This window comes from Papio anubis, chromosome 4 (genome assembly GCF_008728515.1).
Source record: "Papio anubis isolate 15944 chromosome 4, Panubis1.0, whole genome shotgun sequence".
NCBI classification, from domain to species: domain Eukaryota; kingdom Metazoa; phylum Chordata; class Mammalia; order Primates; family Cercopithecidae; genus Papio; species Papio anubis.
In genome coordinates, this window is record NC_044979.1 from 70071123 (window position 1) to 70091384 (window position 20262).

Sequence of the window (20262 nt, forward strand, 5' to 3'; positions counted from 1 at the left end):
GTGGAATATCCATCTATAGAATAGCTAATCACATTACTTCTAACTAAGAAAATTCTATTAAAAGACAAGCTGTTTGTGACCCAGATATTGAATTAACTCATGTAGTAAAAGAACTTCTTTTTACTTCAGTGTTTTTGCATTAGAGTACCACAAACTTTCTATAAAATGGGAAATGAGAACACTTTAATTAAATCATTCATTTTCTAAGTTACTCATTTATTCAACGGATATTTATTATGTGCTTACTCTGGCCTAAATAATCTTTTCATGCTGTGAGGAGACAGCAGTACACAAAATAACATTCCTCCTCTCATAGAACTGATATTCCTGTAAGGAAAGATAGACATTGAGAAAATAAATATCTAATGTGTTTCTTAAGAGTTATTCTGTGAGATGCCACTTTATACATCATGTTTTGGGGAGTTTTCTCTCAGAGGTGATACTTGTTCACTGAAGGTTGTAAGGGCGCCAAACTCACAAATAACAGGGATCAAAGCATTTGAGGCAAAGGGAGTAGCAACTTGGGTGGGTTTAATGATAATAGTATTAAATGATAGTTCTCATGCCTGAATTTGTTAAATTAAGGATCATTCTCCCACTTATTGAGGTGATTTCTGATGCTCTTGTTGCTTTGACATCCTTTATATGAAACATTTTCTTATTTGGGAAGTGCTTGCTTTGTGTGGAACATTAAATTTCTGTATATGTTACAATTCAGGCATTAGATTGAGTGACCACAGAGTTTGAAGTCCAACTGAATACGTATTCCAAGTAGTAATTATGCTGGGGCTAGGGATTTGGACTTTCTGAGTCAGTTCACCATGAGAGTTAGTATAGACAGAAGAAAATGGAAATGTTTCTGTTTTGGAGAGTAGATGGTAGTTCAGAGGGGAGAATGGAGGAAGAATGTCCAGAGGATGAAGAGACCCGGAGAGTGCTTTTTTTGAAAGTCAAAAGTAGAAGAATTTCAAGAAGGAACTATATACCAGCTGCATCAAACACTCAGAAAGCTGAGACAGGCCACTGGTTGGTAACTTTTGAGTGCTGAATATGTGAAGCTAGGTTACAATGGATTTAAAGGGTGAGTGGGTAGTGAAGAATTGGAAAACACTGAACCTGTAGACAACTTTGAGAATTGGGTTAATGAAGAGAATTGATGTCACCTTGAGGATATTTTTCAATCAATATTCCATATATTTTATAATCTAAGTATTTTTAAAATAATGAAAACTAGTATATTTGTAAGGTAAAGGACACCAAAGATCCAAGAAGGCATGATGGATCAAGGTATTGGAGCAGTTAAGAGAGGATGTGTGGAGGACACAGTGCCTTGAAATGTGGATGAAACATTTTTCTGAAAGAAAGGAAAGAAGGAGGGGAAGGATGGAGGGGGAGATTTGAATAAATATTTTAGAGGAGAAAGAATAAATTTGAAGATTTTATGATCTGCATGATCCCTACATGAAAGGGAGTGGGGTATGGCTGGCACAGTGATGTGCATATGGAAGGCAGATGATAAGGGAATGGATAATATTCATAATGCTGGTGAAATAATAAATGATTTGCAACTGATGTGATAGGAGGAAACAGTTGCTGACTAGATTTTTAATCTATTTTTTATCTGAGACATTATTATGGCAATAGAAATGTTGTCTTTCCGATTTGTATGATTTGTGATAGTTTACTTTCCTATTAACATAAGAATGCTTTTATATGTTTCTACTACCTATAAATATTTCCCTGTTGTAGTAATTTTTACCAAAGACTTTTCTGGAGGCTATGGCTTACCTCTGTGGTCTTTCTTAAATGTGTTGAAAAAATTTTAACTTAATGTATTGCTGCTTAATATTACTATCTTTTTAATATACATGACTTTATTGTCAACATATATGACTACTTCCTCGTTGTTCTGGTTATTTTTTCTTATGTAACCACCTCAAAATTCCCTAGTTTAAATCAACAATAATCATTTTTAAATTTTCTTTTATGGTTTCAGGGTCAGGAATTCAGTAAGGGCTTGGCTGGGCAGTTCTGGACTTGGGTTGCAGACACATGGTAGCTGGATCTCGACTAATCAGGGCTGGAGTAGTTGGGACTAGCCAAATATTCCTGTTTCTTTCTTCAGAGTCTTAGGGCTCTCCAAGGGTTCTTGCCATGTGGGCTGGTTTGGACTTCCTTATGTCATGGTGGTTGAGTTCCAAGAGTGGGTGGCCCAAGAGGACCAGATGGAAACTGTGTGGTTTCTCTTAATTTAGCTTCGGAAGTCACGCAGTAACTTTCTTCTGGTCATAGCAGTCACAAACCCTCACCCAAAGTCAAGGGAAGGAGACACAGATCCCATTTGTACATAAGAATGTCAAGAATGTCAGGGCTGTGTTTTCAAGCTGCCACACTGACCATGTAAATTTCATTAGAGCATATCACCAAGTCAAGCTGATAAACAGCTTTGTAGGGAGAAACTCCAGGAAACAATTTTATCAAGTTCTTGATTTTTTTGTTTTTCCTGTACTCCTTATAGCCATTATATTACTGCTTCCCATGCTAAATATAAAGTGTGAATTGTCAAGAGTGTTACTTGGTGGGTCATGAGGTCCCTCATTTGCTCACCCTTTTTTCTTCCCTTTTTGACTAACAAGTTCACAGATGTGTCAGACTGAAAAAGGTGGTGAAATACTTGGATAGTGTGATACATCTGAGGCAAGTGAGGATGTGGTGACACTTCTTAGCAGATTCCCTGAATGTTATCCATAAAGCGTGTTTTCATAATTGACATTCTGCCTTTGAGTAAAATTTTCATTTGCAGACTGCTTCCCCACGTAAGTCTTATTCCTCAGAACATTACATATGTTATCTCTTGAGGTGGGCAGCATCTAAGATGGCTCCTAGTGTGCCCACCGCCTGGTGTTTATGCCCTTGTGTAATGCTCTCCCCTTGAGTGTGGGCTGGACCTCATCACTTGCTTCTAATGGATAGAATATGGCAAAAGTGATGGGATATCACTTCTGAGACTAGGTGACAAAATGATTGTTACTTCTTGCTTACTTTCTCTTCCTCTCTTACCAGCTCACTGTGAGAGAAATCAGCTGCCATGTTATGAGTTGCTCTGAGGAGGGGCCCTCATATCAAGGAACTGATGTTTCTAGCCAGTAGCCAGTGTAAACCTGAGGCTCGATAAGCCTTGTGAGTGAACTTAGAAGTGGATGCCTCCCCAGATGAGACCACAGCCATGGTTAATACCTTAATTGGCTCCTTGTGAAAGACTGAGCCAAAGGCACCTAGCCAAGATTCATTGGAATTCCTGACCAAAGAAAACTGTAAGATAATAAGTGTTTGTTACTTAAACACACTGGGTTTTGTAGTAACTTGTTCCACACCAGTAGATACCTAATATATCTCTTTTATAAAGATATACTAATAGATAACTATTATATACCATGACCAAGAAAGAGTAGATACTATTATTACTTTTATTTTATAGCAGAGAAAATTATCTTTAGAGATCATATGAACTTCCCTAAGAAGACATGTTTAGTGTGTGCCAGAACTGAGACTAAATGCCAAATCTGCTTATTCTTTCATCAAAATACGGTTTTGTCTTTTTGTTTGGTTGTTTGTGCTCTGATTCTTAATCAGAGCTATGTCTTAGAATGACTTAGAATTATTTGTTGAATACACATTCTTAGATCCCACTCAGGACCTTCTGAATCAGAGTCTCAGGGGATGGGACATCTTTCTGCATTCAAACAGATAAGCAGTCCCTGGTTGATGAGTTCTCTTAAGAATGCTGCTCTAAAAGATATGTGGAAGTCTTTGAAATGTTAAGCATGTTTTAAATTTCCTGGCCTTATGTGACAACCTTAAAACCTAGATAGTGTGGACATTCTATCTGGAATGTAGAAGTCATTCTTCAGTTAGACTGAGTCCTTTGTTTCGCACAGAGATACTTTTAATAGGACCTTAAGGGACCCTCCCTTATAATGAGTATATTCATGGCTTTGTGCTACTAGTATCAGGTGACTATTATTAATTGCATACACAAGCAAATGAAGATTTGTAATCATCATGTCCTAGCACTGTGATTTCTTATCTTGACTGGCTACTTGATTGACATTCTGTTTTCCACTCTGATTTTGCAACTTACCTTTTCTTATGCTTCAGAAGTCTTTACCTTCAAGGATAAATCTGTCCAGGATGTTAATCTTTTAGTGAGGCATGAGTTCATTTAAAAACCTGACCTTGTATCATCTCCTGCCCAACCTCCTGCAAGAAAAAAGCCTCCTCAAAATATTCTATCCTAAATTGATTTCTTATGTCTCACTATTACATAACTTGATAAAAAGCTATGGCTGTTTGATTAAAATTTATCGTAAAATAATCTATCCAAGTCATTGAAGCATTTCCCTTAGAGAACAGTTTTATTCTAAGTCAAGTTAACAGATTATCTGACCTTGGAGCTGAATTTGTCCTCTATCTCATTTGTCTCTTTTGACAATGACAGTCATACACTTCCAGGTAATGTGTATGTATGTAGGCTATGGCTTTCATATTCTTACTAAAATCTCTTTGTGGGTTTAGTTGTACTGGAAGTGTTGAAAACTGTATTTTAAATGTACCATTCAATGAAATTTTTCTTAGTTTAATACCTAATATAAATTCAGGCTTCTATTAATTTTGAATAACTCTAGACATGAAAATTGTCAGTGAATCTGAGTCTCTGTGTGGGAATATATTCTTCTCCAGGACAAAAGCAAATGTCAATATTGTCATATTTTACCTTTCATGTTGGTCAATCCCTGGTAAAGATGCAAGAATTGGTTTAGAGACGCATATGGTGCTATTAAACTTCTCTGCTTAAGTATCCACCAGTTTTTCCTCTTCCTCTCTCTCCAATGTCTACATATAACCCATCATTCAAAATATATGAAATATTCCCCCTCACCAGTGAATTCTTCTCTGATTTTTCAATTGGAAATTCTTTCTTTCTCCTGGACCTCTTGGTCTCTTTGCCCAGACCTTCTGGTGTCTCTCTTCAGTGTCTGCCTTGCACTGCAGCTGTTTTGCTCTTATTCTCCTAATAGAGTTTCGGATTTGAGAGTAGAGGTAGGAAGATAAGGAGTACTTTGTGTGGAGCAAACACTATGTGCCCTGACACGGCTTAGATATTGACTTGTGATGACAGAATTATTACAGAGGCCAAGGAAATTTCTTGAACTTCTCTGTGTTTCTTTTTAAATACATCTTTTGGAGAATTCTGTGGGAATGAAGTTAGAACCAAAGTTTAAAAATTAAACATGGTTTTCCTTCTTTCATTTGTTTGTTTAAAAATAGATGCAAATTCATGCTTTTTGTTAGTTTCTCTTGTTGCAGTTCCTTGTTCTAATAATACCTAAATCACTAATGCAGATAACATTTAACATTCAGATGCAGAGTTCATTTTCTTGAAGCTCAAGAGAACAAATTACTATCAATTTGCCTAAGTAAAATTTGGTATTAAAAATGTTTCGTGTTTGCCAAGTAGAAAGTAAACAACTGAGAGGTGTTAATAAAACCTTTTTGGAAGAATAATATTAGGTTCTTTTCTTGGCTCTCATATTATTCATAATAAAATGAATATTGCTTATCTGTCATATAGAATAGTGATATATGCACATTTAATTTGATTATTGACTCTTGGGATGTAATTCAAGTCATTCAGCAGTTGCATCTTTGATAAGCCTGGCAGTGGGCTTCAATGAATTTCTATTTTGAAGAAGTTTGACAAAATTTTTGATGAATGTTCTTTCTACTACTTAATACAGGGAATGCCACTCTGAGGATATTATGAAGGTAAAATAATAAAGGAACTAAAATTGATTTTCAATTCCTTATTACTTTTCTACCTTATAGCAAAAATCTTTTTTAGGCATAAATAATCAGATAGTGCATAGAGTGGCTCATCTCATTATTTTGATCTTCCTAATATACCATGATGTCAAATTAGATGTGAAATGGAAAAGGATTAACTTGAGTGATATTTTAACCACCTTTCTAGCAAAATGTATTTTAGATGAATATAATGGGTTTTTCGTTTATCTTTCCAAATGTTAAGCTAATTTTTACAAGCAATAAAATATGCGATTATATGAAAAATCTCAGTACCTTCCACTTAATTTTGTTGTCAACCTAAAACTGCTTTAAAAAATAAAATCTATGAATAGAAAAAGAATGTTGTGGATAAATAGAAGCAGAATACTGTCCACAAAATTCATCCTTTTCTTTTGAGTTAATAGTAAGATTGTCCTTTCAGGAATTTCATCTTCTGTCAGTGAGACACAGTGCAGAAGAGAATAGACACTTGGGCAATAAAAATATTTATTTCCTGACAGTTTTATGGACACTGTGGCAGGTGGTATAGAGAGGTATCTTAGTCCATTTTCTATTGCTGTAATAGAATACCACAGACTGGGTAACTTGAAAAGAAAATAAATTTACTTCTTAGAGTTCTGGAGGCTGGGAAGTGCAAGGCTGAGGGGCTGCATCTGGTGAGGGCCTTCTTATATCCTAACATGGTGGAGAACATCAGATGGCTAGAGGGCAAGAGCATGTCAGCTCAGGTTCTCTTCTTATAAAGCCACCAGTTCCATCATGAGGGGCCCACCCTGCTGAGCTTATCTAGTTCTAATTACCTCCCAAAGGCCCCATCTCCAAATGTCATCAACACGTGAATTTGTGGATTAGATTTCCAATACTTAGATTTGGGGAAACACATTAAAACCATAGTACGAAGTGCCAAAATAAGTAAATACCAGGCTATGAAACAGAGGAATTAACAGTATAATAGGGGATCAAGCTGAAGCATTAAAAACTTGCCATCAGGGCTGGGTGACGTGGCTCACGCCTGTAATCCCAACACTTTGGGAGGTTGAGGTGGGCAGATCACGAGGTCAGGAGTTTGAGACCAGCCTGGCCAACATGATGAAACCCCATCTCTACTGAAAAAAAAAAAAATTAGCCAGGCATGATGGCATGTGCCTGTAGTCCCAGTTACTCGGGAGGCTGAGGCAGGAGAATCACTTGAACCTGGGAGGCAGAAGTTGCAGTGAGCCGAGATCATGCCACTGCTCTCCAGCCTGGGTGATAGAGCGAGACTCTGTCGCAAAACAAAACAAAAACCTGTCATCAGTACTCTGGGGTAGGAAAAACTGTTGGGGGACATTGCTGCTGCTGATCTTCTCCTTCCTATGTATTTAAGTTGGTATGAATTGGTTAAAATGGCAGCATTCACTTACTTGAGCAGACCTGTATCAACATTACTTCAAAAAAGGTAAGAAATGCAATACCGTATTATCCTTCACACAAAACTCAGTAACTTTTTTTTTTTTTTTGAGATGGAGTCTTGCTCTGTCGCCCAGGCTGGAGTGTAGTGGCACGATCTCGGCTCACCGCAAGCTCCACCTCCCGGGTTCACACCATTCTCCTGCCTCAGCCTCCTGAGTAGCTGGGACTATAGGCGCCCACCACCACGCCTGGCTAATTTTTATTTTTATTTTTGTATTTTTAGTAGAGACGGGGTTTCACCATGTTAGCCAGGATGGTCTCAATCTTCTGACCTCGTGATCCGCCCGCCTCGGCCTCCCAAAGTGCTGGGATTACAGGCGTGAGCCACCGCGCCCTGCCAAAACTCAGCAACTTTTAATAGAAAATAATCAACCTTCTACTCTTGAGTTGTAAGAGTGGTCTGTTTGTTCAAACATAGATATTTTGTGATTTACAAACAAATATTATTATTTAGTAGTGTAACTGTTTCTGTAATTCCAATTTGAAAAAAGTAATGACTGAGCCATATGATGAAATAGTTTCATCTTCTCTAGAGATGTATATAATTATTTGACTCCTAGTTTGTAAAGTGGCGATTTTATTTATGAAAATACCACAATAAGCAAGCTGATTTTTTTTTTTAAATAAACCAACTGCTTGGTATTTCTTTGCTTAGAAAGTTAGTGAGCTGAAAAATACACAGCAGAATGCTCACTTCCTCTTCCTTTTTGACTTACCATCCCCTGTAGGCCTGCAGCCCAAGAATGGAGTTTGACAAATGCCAGGAATCTAGCTTGTAATTTGTGTTTAGTGTTCAAAACCCTGTACTTAAGTAAAAAGAACTACAAACCAGTCTTCTGTAGGCTACTTCCAATTCACTGCTCAATATTTTACCGTCTCTTTTTATATGATCCTGTGGTTATGGCTTACTTTTTGCCAAAAAACAGCTGTGGCTTACTTTTTGCTGATGTACACACTTATTCCAGATTGTTTCCACCGATAGCCGGGCCTGACAAGCCACACCATATGTTTATAACATTGGGATAGGATTCAAGAAGGTAATAGAAGGATATAGCCAGGTACATCTAAAGATACTGAGATTCGCATTAGTAAAAGTAGTTTATTAAGGTATTGCTACAATGACAGATAGTACTATTTATTCCCTCCACATAACCCAGGCTGCTCTTTGAGAACTTTTCTTGCTTCAGGGCTACCTGTGACAATATGTAGGACAAGTTTTAGAAAACTGAAAAAGAAAGACCAAGATGAGAATTTGTTTTAAGAGGCTCCTTCCCAAAGTCTTAAGAAAGGAGATTGTCTAAGTAAGATCTTCACATTTAATGACATTCTCAAAAGAGCAGTTAGTGAAGCGAATCATCTAGAATGTTTATGCTTTGGGAAATTCAGGAGGTCAACGTAGTAACTGAGAGGTTTACACATTTAAAAATCAGTGCATTTCTAAATGCCTTTATTCATATTTGTATGGTCTTCGCAGGAATAAAATTTATGGGAGCAAGCTATTCATGTCAGATTAGTTTTCGGAAATACATAACTAAATTCAGAAATAGCAACTACAGATCAGCAGGCAAAAATATTAGTTTTTTTGTTATTGTTACTGATTTTTTTGTCTTAAACTCTGAAAACTCTTAAAATTAATCTTTACCTTTATGCTCTGAAGCAGCTTTTGGTTAGAGATGCTTTCTTTTCTTTTGTTCTAGTTCATCTGTTTATTATACAATGTTATCCCAATGAAATAGGCTTTTAAATATGGGGAGAAACAGTATACTGTCTAGGATGACAGATTAATTCCCTTCTTGTTCCCTTAAGGGAGACTGGTAAGAATTTGAAGAGTTATTGGTGTTGATAGCTTACCCCTAAGGTCTGTGTGTTCTACCAAAAATAATGAAAAAAGGAAATTTAGTCCTGCTACTGACTCTCGAAATACATAGCTTTGATAATAGCAGCCTGTCGCTTCAGATGGTAAGATTAAAAAATCACTCAGAAGAGAAAGAAGAAAGCAAATGAAGAGATTTTATCCATGGTGTGTTGCAGCTTAACCTGCTGGATAAATAATATAGTGATAATGGAAATACAATATGAAGCTTCCTTCAATAGTGGCTCTGTTTTTTATTTTTTATTTCATGGGAAAGGCAGTACTTTTTTCGAATATGAATATAAAGAAACTTCATTTTATCCTCTTACTCTCTCCTTTATTTCTATTTAGTATTTCATTAATTCCACTGAAACCCAAAAGGGAAAATTAGGATATGTTGTAGTAATTTGTATATGCATCTCCTAGCAATGTCCCAGGAATAAAGTTTGTTGAGCTGAGCACCGTGTGCTACCTCCATTAAAATAACCGACACATAAACCTTTCATATAACCTCGGAACTTAAAGCCAGTTGTTGTCTTTAAAGCTCTTTGTCTTTGCATTACACTATGGTTAAGCCCAGTATAAGTGATACAGCTTAACCATTTGTAATGAACTAATGGAATTTATGACTCAAGAGGTGATAGATAGTAAATATGGAAGTATATCAAGTTTTTTTAAAGGTAAATTCTGGAATGAAAGATAACCTCTGGACTGGTTGTTGGAAGACCCAACCTGTAGTCCTATTTGTAACTGGGTTTGTTGAAGGAGGATTCGATTTATTTACCTATAGAATGAAATTAAAGAATTGATAGCCTGCAAATAAAAAAATATTAGTGTAATTTTTTTTAACAATGAAATTTCACCAATAATGCCAAATTTCCCCCCAACCCCCTAAGAGTGTCTCCAAGAAAATATAGGACTCCAAGGAACGTACTATGAGAAGCACTAGACCAAATGATGTTTACAGTATCTCCAAAATTGTTTTGTTTTCTCCACAGTAGTTATGTTTGATTTATGTTATCTCTTATATATTAAAAAATTAATGTCATAAATATTTCTTTATGCCTTTATGTTCTGAACGTATTACCTTCATTAAAATATTTATTTGTCTTCTCATTTTTCTTAGCTATTTAATTATTTTGATCACTTGTACAGTGTATTTTGATCCCACAGCAGTTTTTTCCATAACTCCTAGTATGAACTGCCTTTTAGTAAAACTAAGTATTCATAAACCAACTCAACAAATATGTATTGAATATCTACTTTTTGTCAGTTACTGTGTTAGAACCTAGGATGTAAAATCAAACAAGACATTGTCTTTACCTTCAAGGATCTCACAGTCTGGCTGGGGAGAAAGACAAGAGGCAGACAGTCGTGACACCATGTGTTAAGTGCTGAGCCCCAGCCTCTTATATCTAGCCTCCTGGTTAATTTATCTACTTCGATGTCTAAAAAGAATGTCAGATGTGGCCGGGTGTGGTGGTTCACGCCTGTAATCCCAGCACTTTGGGAGGCCAAGGCGGGTGGATCATGAGGTCAGGAGATGGAGACCATCCTGGCTAAAACGGTGAAACCTTGACTCTACTAAAAATCCAAAAAATTAGCTGGGCGAGATGGCGGGCGCCTGTAGTCCCAGCTACTCAGGAGGCTGAGGCAGGAAAATGGCATGAACCCGGGAGGCGGAGCTTGCAGTGAGCCGAGATGGTACCACTGCACTCCAGCCTGGGCAACACAGCGTGACTCCGTCTCAGCAACAACAACAACAACAACAACAACAAAAATCATTCAAATTTGTTCTTCTCCAAGTTTTCCTATTTCAGTAAATGGCAGTATCCTTCACCCAGTGGCTCAAGCCCACAATTTAAGTCACTCTTAATTCTTATCCTGTCCTCATCCTATGGCTCAGATATATCAGCTAGTTCTATTAATTCTAGTTCTAAAATAGATATTGATCCACAGTTTTCCACCATACTAGTCCTAGTCACCATTATGTCTCACCTATGCTGCAGTCTCCATCTCACCTCCATCTGGCCCCCACCCCTTGACAACACTCCTATCATCTTAAATGGCAGCTATGGTGTGTTAGCTAGCATATTGGTTTGCCTACTGCAAAAGAGGCAAAAATGACATGTCTTAGAAAAAAAATAAATCATTTGTTCCTTTCTCATGTGTAATGCAAGCTGGTGGATGGTTGGGCGGTGCTGCGTGAAGTCCTCCAGGGTCCTGGGTTTCTTTTAACTGTGGTCTCTCTCCTTGGGTATTGCCATCATCTACCTGGTAGAAGCTGGATAAGCACCATGGCATCATATTCCAGAAGTCCAGGAGCTTCTTCCTAAAGGTGTAACCTAGAAGTTGCACGCTTCCACCCATATAATTTTGTCCAGAACCCTGTTATATGGCCAGAACAAGATAATAAGGAGATTGGGAAATGTAATCTCTAGCTGGGTCACTGGGTGTTCATATAAAATTCAAGAAAATTGATTGTTTAATGGAGAAAATAGAAGATGGTTATGGCGGCAGGCAGTAAGTAAACTCCATCGCCCAGGGTGGTTACTTTAAAATGTCAAATATGCTGGTCCCCCTGTATCACCCTTTGATAACTTGCAGTATACCTTGACTAAAAAGCCATATGCCCCTAAACACACCATATAAAAATATGTGGAATAGAGCTAAAGCAGTGCTTAAAGGGAAATGTATAGCATTAAAATCTTATACTAGAAAACAAGAAAGATTTAAAATGAATGATCTATGTATTCATACTACAAAGTAGAAGTATAGAAGCAAGTTAAATTGAAAGCAAGCAGAAAGTACAAAATGATAAATATGAAAGAAGAGATATATGAAATTGAAACATAAAACCAGTAGATAACTGCGATGAAACCAATAGCTGTTTTTTTGAAATGATTAGTAAGTGTGATAAACATCTAGCCTGACTTATTAAGAAAAAAAGAGGAGACACATTTTGACAGCTTTGGAAAAGAAAGAAGAGATGTCACTTTCAGTTCTGAAGACATTAAAAGGCTAATAAAGGAACATTATGAATAAATATGTGCTAATAAAGTTGATAACTTAGATGAAATGGACAAATTCCTTCAAATATACAAACCTATTAAAGCTTATTTGAGGAGATACAAGTAACCAATCTAGTGGGGAGTGGTACTGGTGAGGGACATTTCCAACTATTTTCTTTTAAGCTGAAAGGAATGTGAGCAAGGTCAATAGGACAAAGTCAGTATTAAAATTTTGGATTTTGAAGGAGACTCCTATTTCCTTAAAGAATATCAATTGATGTCTTCTTCTGGTAGTAAGTTGTTGGTAAGTTGGATGACTTGGAACCTAAAGGACACAGGGAAAGGTTTGAAGTGAACTGGTGAGCAGTGTGCAGATCTGACCATGGGAAATGAATATTGAAGTTAATGAACAGCACTGAGGCCCAACTTGAGGTTTAAAGTTGTTATATTCATCAATGGATGGTTATCATAGAAGGCTCCTGTACCAATCAGGGTTCAGCCTGGTCAAAACCACACTATAATTTGAGTAAGGATGACTTAATATACTTGTGAACTATTTACAAGGGATTCTTTACTAAGAGGATACGAAAGAATTCTGAAGAATACCCTGAGGCTGAAGGAGAGAACCCAAGAAAGAAACCAACCTGGAAAGGCTCTCCCTCACCAAGTTCAGGTTCAGATCTCATTGGAGAAGGAGTGATGTGGCCCACTGGGTGGTGGAGTGGTTCATTGTGTTACCCGGCGCCAGACCTGGCCCACAGCAGCAGGACAGAGGCTGGTGGCATGGGATTCCAGGTCAGGATTAGCTTGCTGGTGGCTTCCCTCTGGAGTGCCGGTAGGCCCAGGTCGGTGGGCAGGGCATTGTGAACAGGAAATCCCCTCCTGGGTTCTAGCAGGCTGAGGCTGGTGGGCCAGAAGGGAACTGTTAACAAGGGCTGGAAAGCTGGAAGGTGAACACCACTCCGTGGTGGGTGCACTGCTGGGATCGCAAGCCACTGGATCAAGATCCTTCCTCGTTCGGGGTCCCTCCAGCACCATCTACTGACAAAACTTAGCATCTTGTCAGCTGGCAGGGGAGAAATATTCCAGTATCTCAAGGAGGTAATGAAAGGCACCCTTGGAGTCGAGCAGCATTACACCTAAGCAGAAACTTCTTAAGGTCTACCCTGATCACTAATTAAAAACTTCAAATGCTTTATTTTTTTAAATCACACATGAATATATATCATTTTTATGATTAACCAAAGGAGAAGTAAATCAATCTTATACATTTTGGGTCAAAGGTTACAGCTCCAAGTCCAAGCAAGATGACAGCTGAATTCCAATTCAGTTGACTTGTGGTCTGGGCACCCTGGAACATAAGCAATTTAAACTGAATTTTCTACACTTGGATAAAATGGCACATTTTGGCAGAATTTTAAGGTTTACAGTTTCACATTCCAAGGTGTGGCCGTTGTACCATTCTGACACAGAATTGGCATTTCTAATTGATGTTATGTAAAACAGAGGCTTGTGAGGCAGAGCTGGAGGAGACCGTTCCTTGTGAGGCAAATAGTGGTATTTTTAGAACCAAACCGGATTTTTCTTTTGGGGTCCACATGGCACTTAACAGATGGTGATGTGGGCGGCTGCGGTTTAAGATCTGACTCGGTTCATAAAGACACCCAGTCTTGTCGTGGTCCCACCCTATAGGAGGTGATGGCTCCAGGCTCATCCAAACAACTCTGCAACAACATGGTGTCAGCCATCCCCGTGGGTGGACACCGCTGGACCCTGCAGATAGGCAGCGCCTGGACTGCAGGGCATCTGGGAACTCAGCCTGCTTCAGCCTGCTGGCGATGTTCAGAATTAGCATAAGCATGCTTATTTTAATTTGGAAAAGAACTTGAAGTTTTTCCCCTCATGGCTCTCTTTAGTTCTTAAATAATATAACTTTTTCATTGAAACTATCCTTCCCCAAAGGCTACTACCCTTCTTTGAATTGTTCTTTAATATTCCATTCTGTCTGCTATGTAGGCTGCATTTATTAAGAAACCAATTCTGGCAAGTTAAGTAGAAAGAAGAGAGAAAGCCATTTAACATGTGCTCATTTTCTTTTTTCAGAAAGCATTACACATAACTCCTGGATAGAAATTCCTTACTACCAACACACATGCTACTAAATTCATTCTTAATTTGATCACATTTTATTTTTTAAAATAATTTGTTCCCTATATCAATATCCTGTTCCACTTATTTTAAATTTATTTGATCTTGTCTTTGTGATTTGTAAATTAGAAATTACTCAGAATTCCACTAGATTTTGGAAATATGTAAATTTAAAAATTAAAATTGTCTCCAACCTCACTGTAATTCCCTGTCTGGTAAGGTTTGTTAAAAATTTCATTTATGTCTTTTCTTTTATGCCCATGCAATCATTCACCTAAACAGTATGTGTGTGTGAGTGATGTGCGTTTCACCCAAAAATGATACAAACATGGTTTTCAACTTGACTTTGTCACCTAAATCAGTTATGGATAGCTTTCTCAGCCATTTCATATAAATCTTCATTTTGCTTGAACAGTTGCCCGATGATCCATTCTATGGCTGTTACAGATTTATCCCACCTATTCCCGAAAATTTAGGTTGTGCTGGTTTTGTTTTTGTTTTTGTTTTTACCATCATGGAACAGCAAGCCTGCTGCATCCTTGTTCATACTCAGAACTTTATGCACTCATATGTTATCTTGGTAGAAACGAGTCCTAGAGGTGGACTGCTGAGTGCACCTTGAGCATTTTTATAAATTTTAAACAATATTGCTCCAAAAGTGTTGAACCAGTCTATGCTCCCATCAGCAGTGATACATAGGCCCTCCTATCCCACCTTAGTGCTGGTGTTACTCACTCCCCACTAGAAGCTGTCCTCTGCCTGGACTGGTTGGCACTTGAGTTAACATTTTTGTTGAACCATGATTTGCTCTCCTAAGACACAATAAACTCAACAAAACCTGGTTTTCAATCTTAGATAATTTGCCACAGTAGCATTATTTCCTAGGGAACAGTATCAGACCAGATTTTCCTGGGACTTACCAAAGCATACACTGTGCATAGTCACGTGTGGGCCACACCACTAAATTAACCAGGGTCAGTTTTCCACATCCCATGGAAAGGGAGATTAAGTTATGTTAGTTATTTTCTAAACCCTATACATTTCCAGACAGAACACTGCTAGACACATTTATAAAATGTATAACAATCAGATAACTGTTACCAGTAATTGGCAGCCAAACAAATCCACCCCGGCTACAACCACCCACCACAGGAGCAAAATAAATGTTATTTTTCCTTTTTCCCAGATGAATAGAACCCTCAGATTCATTTGAGTTGTATAGAATGAAAAAGCCTTCCAGCTAGCAGCTGTCAGTAAACTGTTCTTTTTTGTCTGTATAGACAATGTAACATCAATAAAGATAGTTTGTGAAAACAGGAGGGTGGGGAAAAAAAAAAACAAAAATCCTGACAAGTACTTTATTTTTATTTTTATTTTTACACATGTCCTTCTATTTTGTATCCATCTGTCAGTATCTTTATGCGCCTGAAATCTTTTTATGAATACATTTTTACATTATGTTTTCATTTTAAACACAGTATTTCGTTAGATACTCCATGTAAGAATTGCAGCCTTTGTGGTCAGTGTGTGTATGGTTCAGTGAGGGATGGTGGTGACCTCCCCAGAAAAGACTTTTGCCTCTTTAAATATTCCAGTATTGGGTTGGGATTGCTCATTCTGGGTACATCAGAGTCTTACAGGGCACCTAGAAATCGGAGCCAGTGCCGGTAGAAGGCCAAAAAAAAAAAAAAAAAAAAAAAAACAGTGGATGGTGGAGGCAGCATTCATTGCAGTAATTCCACTCAGAAATTTGTTGTCTGACACTTCACAAAGCTCTGCTAACTTAAGGTGAAGCCAGCTAGCAACCTGAAAATGTGAATTTAGTGTGGCTGGCGGGATAACCAGAATAATCAAGGGTGAGAGAAAGGCAGGCAGGTGAGGAAAACGAACAAACAGCTACCTGAAAAAGCAGTGCAGCCTTTGACTTAGTTTAGAATAAAGACCAAATGTAAACTTTCTTAAATTCAGACTGCATTTGAGGTCGTTGTTTGAGGTTTCATGTGTTTTTGTTGTTCGTTGTTAATTTTGCTCCTTCCTTCCCTCCCTCCTCTCTTGTATTTGTATTATGTCCCCCAAATGCCTATATATTTGGCAGTATTTTTTTTTTCTAAAAGCCTTTAATATCAGAATCCTAAAAAGACTGGAGCATATCAAAGTGAGTGGGGGAGAATTTGCAGTTTGAATAAGCATATTCAGTTTTCTTTTTTTTTTCTTCAGGATACTTGATTACTTCTGAAATTTTAAATAACAGTCATGAAAGGCTTAAGGTTTTGTATTTAAAAGAGGGTATTGAGTTAACTAAAGTGTGGAAACGCTACTGTACAACAAGAGTACAAAGTTGTATTCCATGCTAAATTTTTACCTCTTTAAATCTATGTCATTCTTTTTAAAAATTTTAATTACCTTATCAGGGTATAATTGACATACTGTAAATTGCACGTTTAAGGTGTACAGTTTGATAAGTTTTGACATGTGCATAATCCCATGAAATCATCGCCACATTCAAGATAGTGATCTATCCATCATCCCCCACCCAATTTCTTTGAACCTCTTTGTAGTCCCCCATTTCCTTCCCTCTTTCTGCTTCCATCCCCAAGCGACTACTGATCTGCCTGCTGTTACTTTAGATTAGTTTGCATTTTCTTAAATTTTGTATAATTGGAAACATAAGGTATATACTTTTTTTTGCCCTGGCTTTTTTTCAGTGAGCATAACTATTCTGAGATCCATCCATGCTGCTGCTAATGTCAGTTGTTTATTCTTTTTTTATTGCCGAGTGGTATGCCATTGTATAGATATTTCACACATTTTTTAAACTCTTCACCTGTTGATGGACATTTTAGTTTCCAGTTTTGTTATACCTTTCTATTACAAGTAAAAAATGCTATGAACATTCGTGTAAAATTCTTTATGGGACATGTTTTCTCTTCCCTTGGATACCCATAAGAGTGGAAAGGCTGAATCAATATAGGGGGTTTATGCTTAACTCTTAAAAACTGCCAGTCTGTTCTCCAAAGTTGCTATACCATTTACATTGCCACCAGCAGTGTATGAGTTCCAGTTATTGTACATCTTTAATTTTAGACATTTTAATAGATATGAACTAATATTCCATAGTGGTTTTAATTTGCATTTCTCTAATGATTAATGATGAGCATCTTTTCATGTGCTTATTTTCTTCTATGTGTCTTCTTTGGTGAAGTGTTTGTTCAGATATTTTGTTCCTTTTTATTGGGTTACTAATTTCTGATCATTGAGTTTTGAGACTGCTTTATTCTGGATAGAGAACTTTATCAGTTATTTGTAAATATTTTCTCTGAGTCTCTGGTTTGCCTTCTCATTGTCTTCACAGTTTCTTTTGAAGAGCAAAAGACATAATTTTGATGAAATCCCAAGAAATCTTGATCTACCCCATGGTCACAAAGATTTTCTTTGGTTTTCTTCCAGAGGTTTTATAGTTTTAGGTTTTATATTTAGGTATAGGATCGATTTTTAGTTAATTTTTGTTTATGGTGCCAGGGATAGATTAAAATTCCTTCTTTAATTTTGTTTTTGACATATGGTTTTTTAATTGTTCCATTGCCACTTGTGGAAAAGACTATCCTTTCTCCACCGAATTGCCTTTGCAACTTTATTGAAGGTCAGTTGGCCATGTGTGTATAAGTATTCATAGACTGATTCATCTTGATACCAGTGCCACACTGTCTTGATTACTGTGGCTCTATAATAAGTTTTGCAAGTTAGGTTGTATAAGTCCTTCAACTTACACAAAGACTTTTCTGAAGTTGCTTGGCTATTTTAGATCCTTTGTATTCCCAGATGAATTTTAGAATCTGCTGATCAGTTACTACAAACAAACAAACAAACAAAGCCTGCTTGGTATTTAAATGGGATTATATTGAATTTATAAATCAATTTGGAGATAACTGACATTTTAGTAATCTTGAGTCTTCCAATCAATGAACATAGTATATCTCTCAATGTATTTATTCTATATCTCAGCAATGTTTCATGGTTTTCAATGTATAGGTCTTGCCCATCTTTTCATATTCATAACTATTAATATTTTTATGCTATTGTATAAATGGTATTTTTGTTTAGCATTCTAATTTTTCATTACTAGTATATAAAAATGCAATTGGTTTTTGTATATTCATCTTATATCCTGCAACTTTGTTAAAATCAACTCATTCTAGTTGTTTTTGTGTAGATTACATAGATTTTCTATGTAAGTTATCTCTCTGTGCATGAAGGTAGTTTTTCTTTTTGTAGTCCTTATGTTTCTTTTTTCTCCCTTCCTTCCTTCCTTCCTTCCTTCTTTCCTTCCTTCCTTCCTTCCTTCCTTCCTTCCTTCCTTCCTTCCTTCCTTCCTTCCATCCTCCCTCCCTCCCTCCCTCCCTCCCTCTCTCCCTCCTTCCCTCACTCCCTCTCTGTCTCTCTCTTTCTTTCTTTCTTTTTGCCTTATTATACTGGCTAGAACCTCCAGTATAATATTAAATGAGGTGGTGAGAATGGACATTCTTGTGTTGTTCTTAAACTTAGGTGAAAAGCATTCCATCTTTAACTACTAAGGATGATGTTAGCTTTAGGGTTTTTTGTCGATTCCCTTTATCAGGCTGAGAAGGTACCTTTTTGATACTGCTTTGCAGACAGTTTTTATCGGGAATGGATATTAGATTTTGTGAATCTTTTTTTCTCGCCTACTGAGATTGTGATATCATGTTGCATCATCTTGAACAACAACAAAAAAAAAGCTGCTGTTTTCCTTATCTGTATCCTGGAATAGGTATTGTCCCTACCTGAGACATGATACTAGGTGAGTTACTTAATAAATAGGGAAGAGGATCGGGAATCACAGTCCTCAGCACCTTAAGGGTTAGGTGTCCATTCTGTGCTGGCTAAATAATTGAATGAATGAAGAAACTGCTTTAAAGATACTCTCTTTATCACTGGTTTTAAGTAATTTGATTATAATGCATTTCAGTGTGCTTATTATATTTTTGTGCTTGGGGTTCAGTAAGTTTCTGGATGTTACTTTATAATTTTCAATTTTGGAAAATTTTAGGCTATTGTTTCCTAATATATTTTGTTTCTGCCTCCTATTCTTGCTCCTCTCCTTTAAGGTCTACAATTACATGTCTTTTGGGCAAGTTCATTCACTGATTATCACATGACTCACTGATTGTTTTCTTTTTTCTGTCTCTTTTCCCTGCTTGTTTCAGTTTGAAGCATTTCTGTTGCTACATCTGCAAGTTCACTAATCTGTTCTTCTTCAATATCTAATGTATCATTAATCTCATTCAGTGTATTTTTCATCTCATATATTGTAGGTTTTATCTCTAAAAGTTTTTTAAAAATCTCTTTCATACCACTACTTAACATGTATAGTCTTTCCTGTAACTTTCTTAACATATGGAATACCTATGTAATTTTCTTTTCTACAAAGTCTGTCATCTTTGTCATTTCTGGGTCACTGTGATTGATTCAGTTGATTTTTTGTCTCATTATGGGTTGTATTTTCTTTCTACTTCGTATGCCTGGTAATTTTTATTCAATGCCATATATCGTGAATTTTTTCTTGCCAGACTCTAGATATTTTTATATTCCTTAAAATATTCTTCAGCTTGTTCTGCGACATGCTCAAGTTACTTGAAACTGTTTCAGCCTTTTGGTCTTGCTTTTAGACTTTGATGGGCAAGATTATCAAAGCTGCTACATTTAGCCTAGGATAAATTTTTCTGCACTACTGAAACAAGATCCTTTTTAGCACTGTAAACAATGCCTGTGAATTTTGAGATTTCCTACTCTGGATGTGGGAATAGACATCATTGTCATCCCTGTGTGAGCTCTGTGCACTATTCCCTCAATATTTTGTGTAGTCCTTTCCCTAACTTTGGCTAGTTTCCTCAACTTTATGCACTGGTGGTACTTAAC

General features: G+C 37.0%; 1 protein-coding gene across 9 annotated transcripts in view; it reads left to right on the forward strand.

The window, feature by feature from the left end:
- Positions 1-20262, forward strand: part of CDK14 (cyclin dependent kinase 14) — a 581124-nt gene that overhangs the window by 372948 nt on the left and 187914 nt on the right.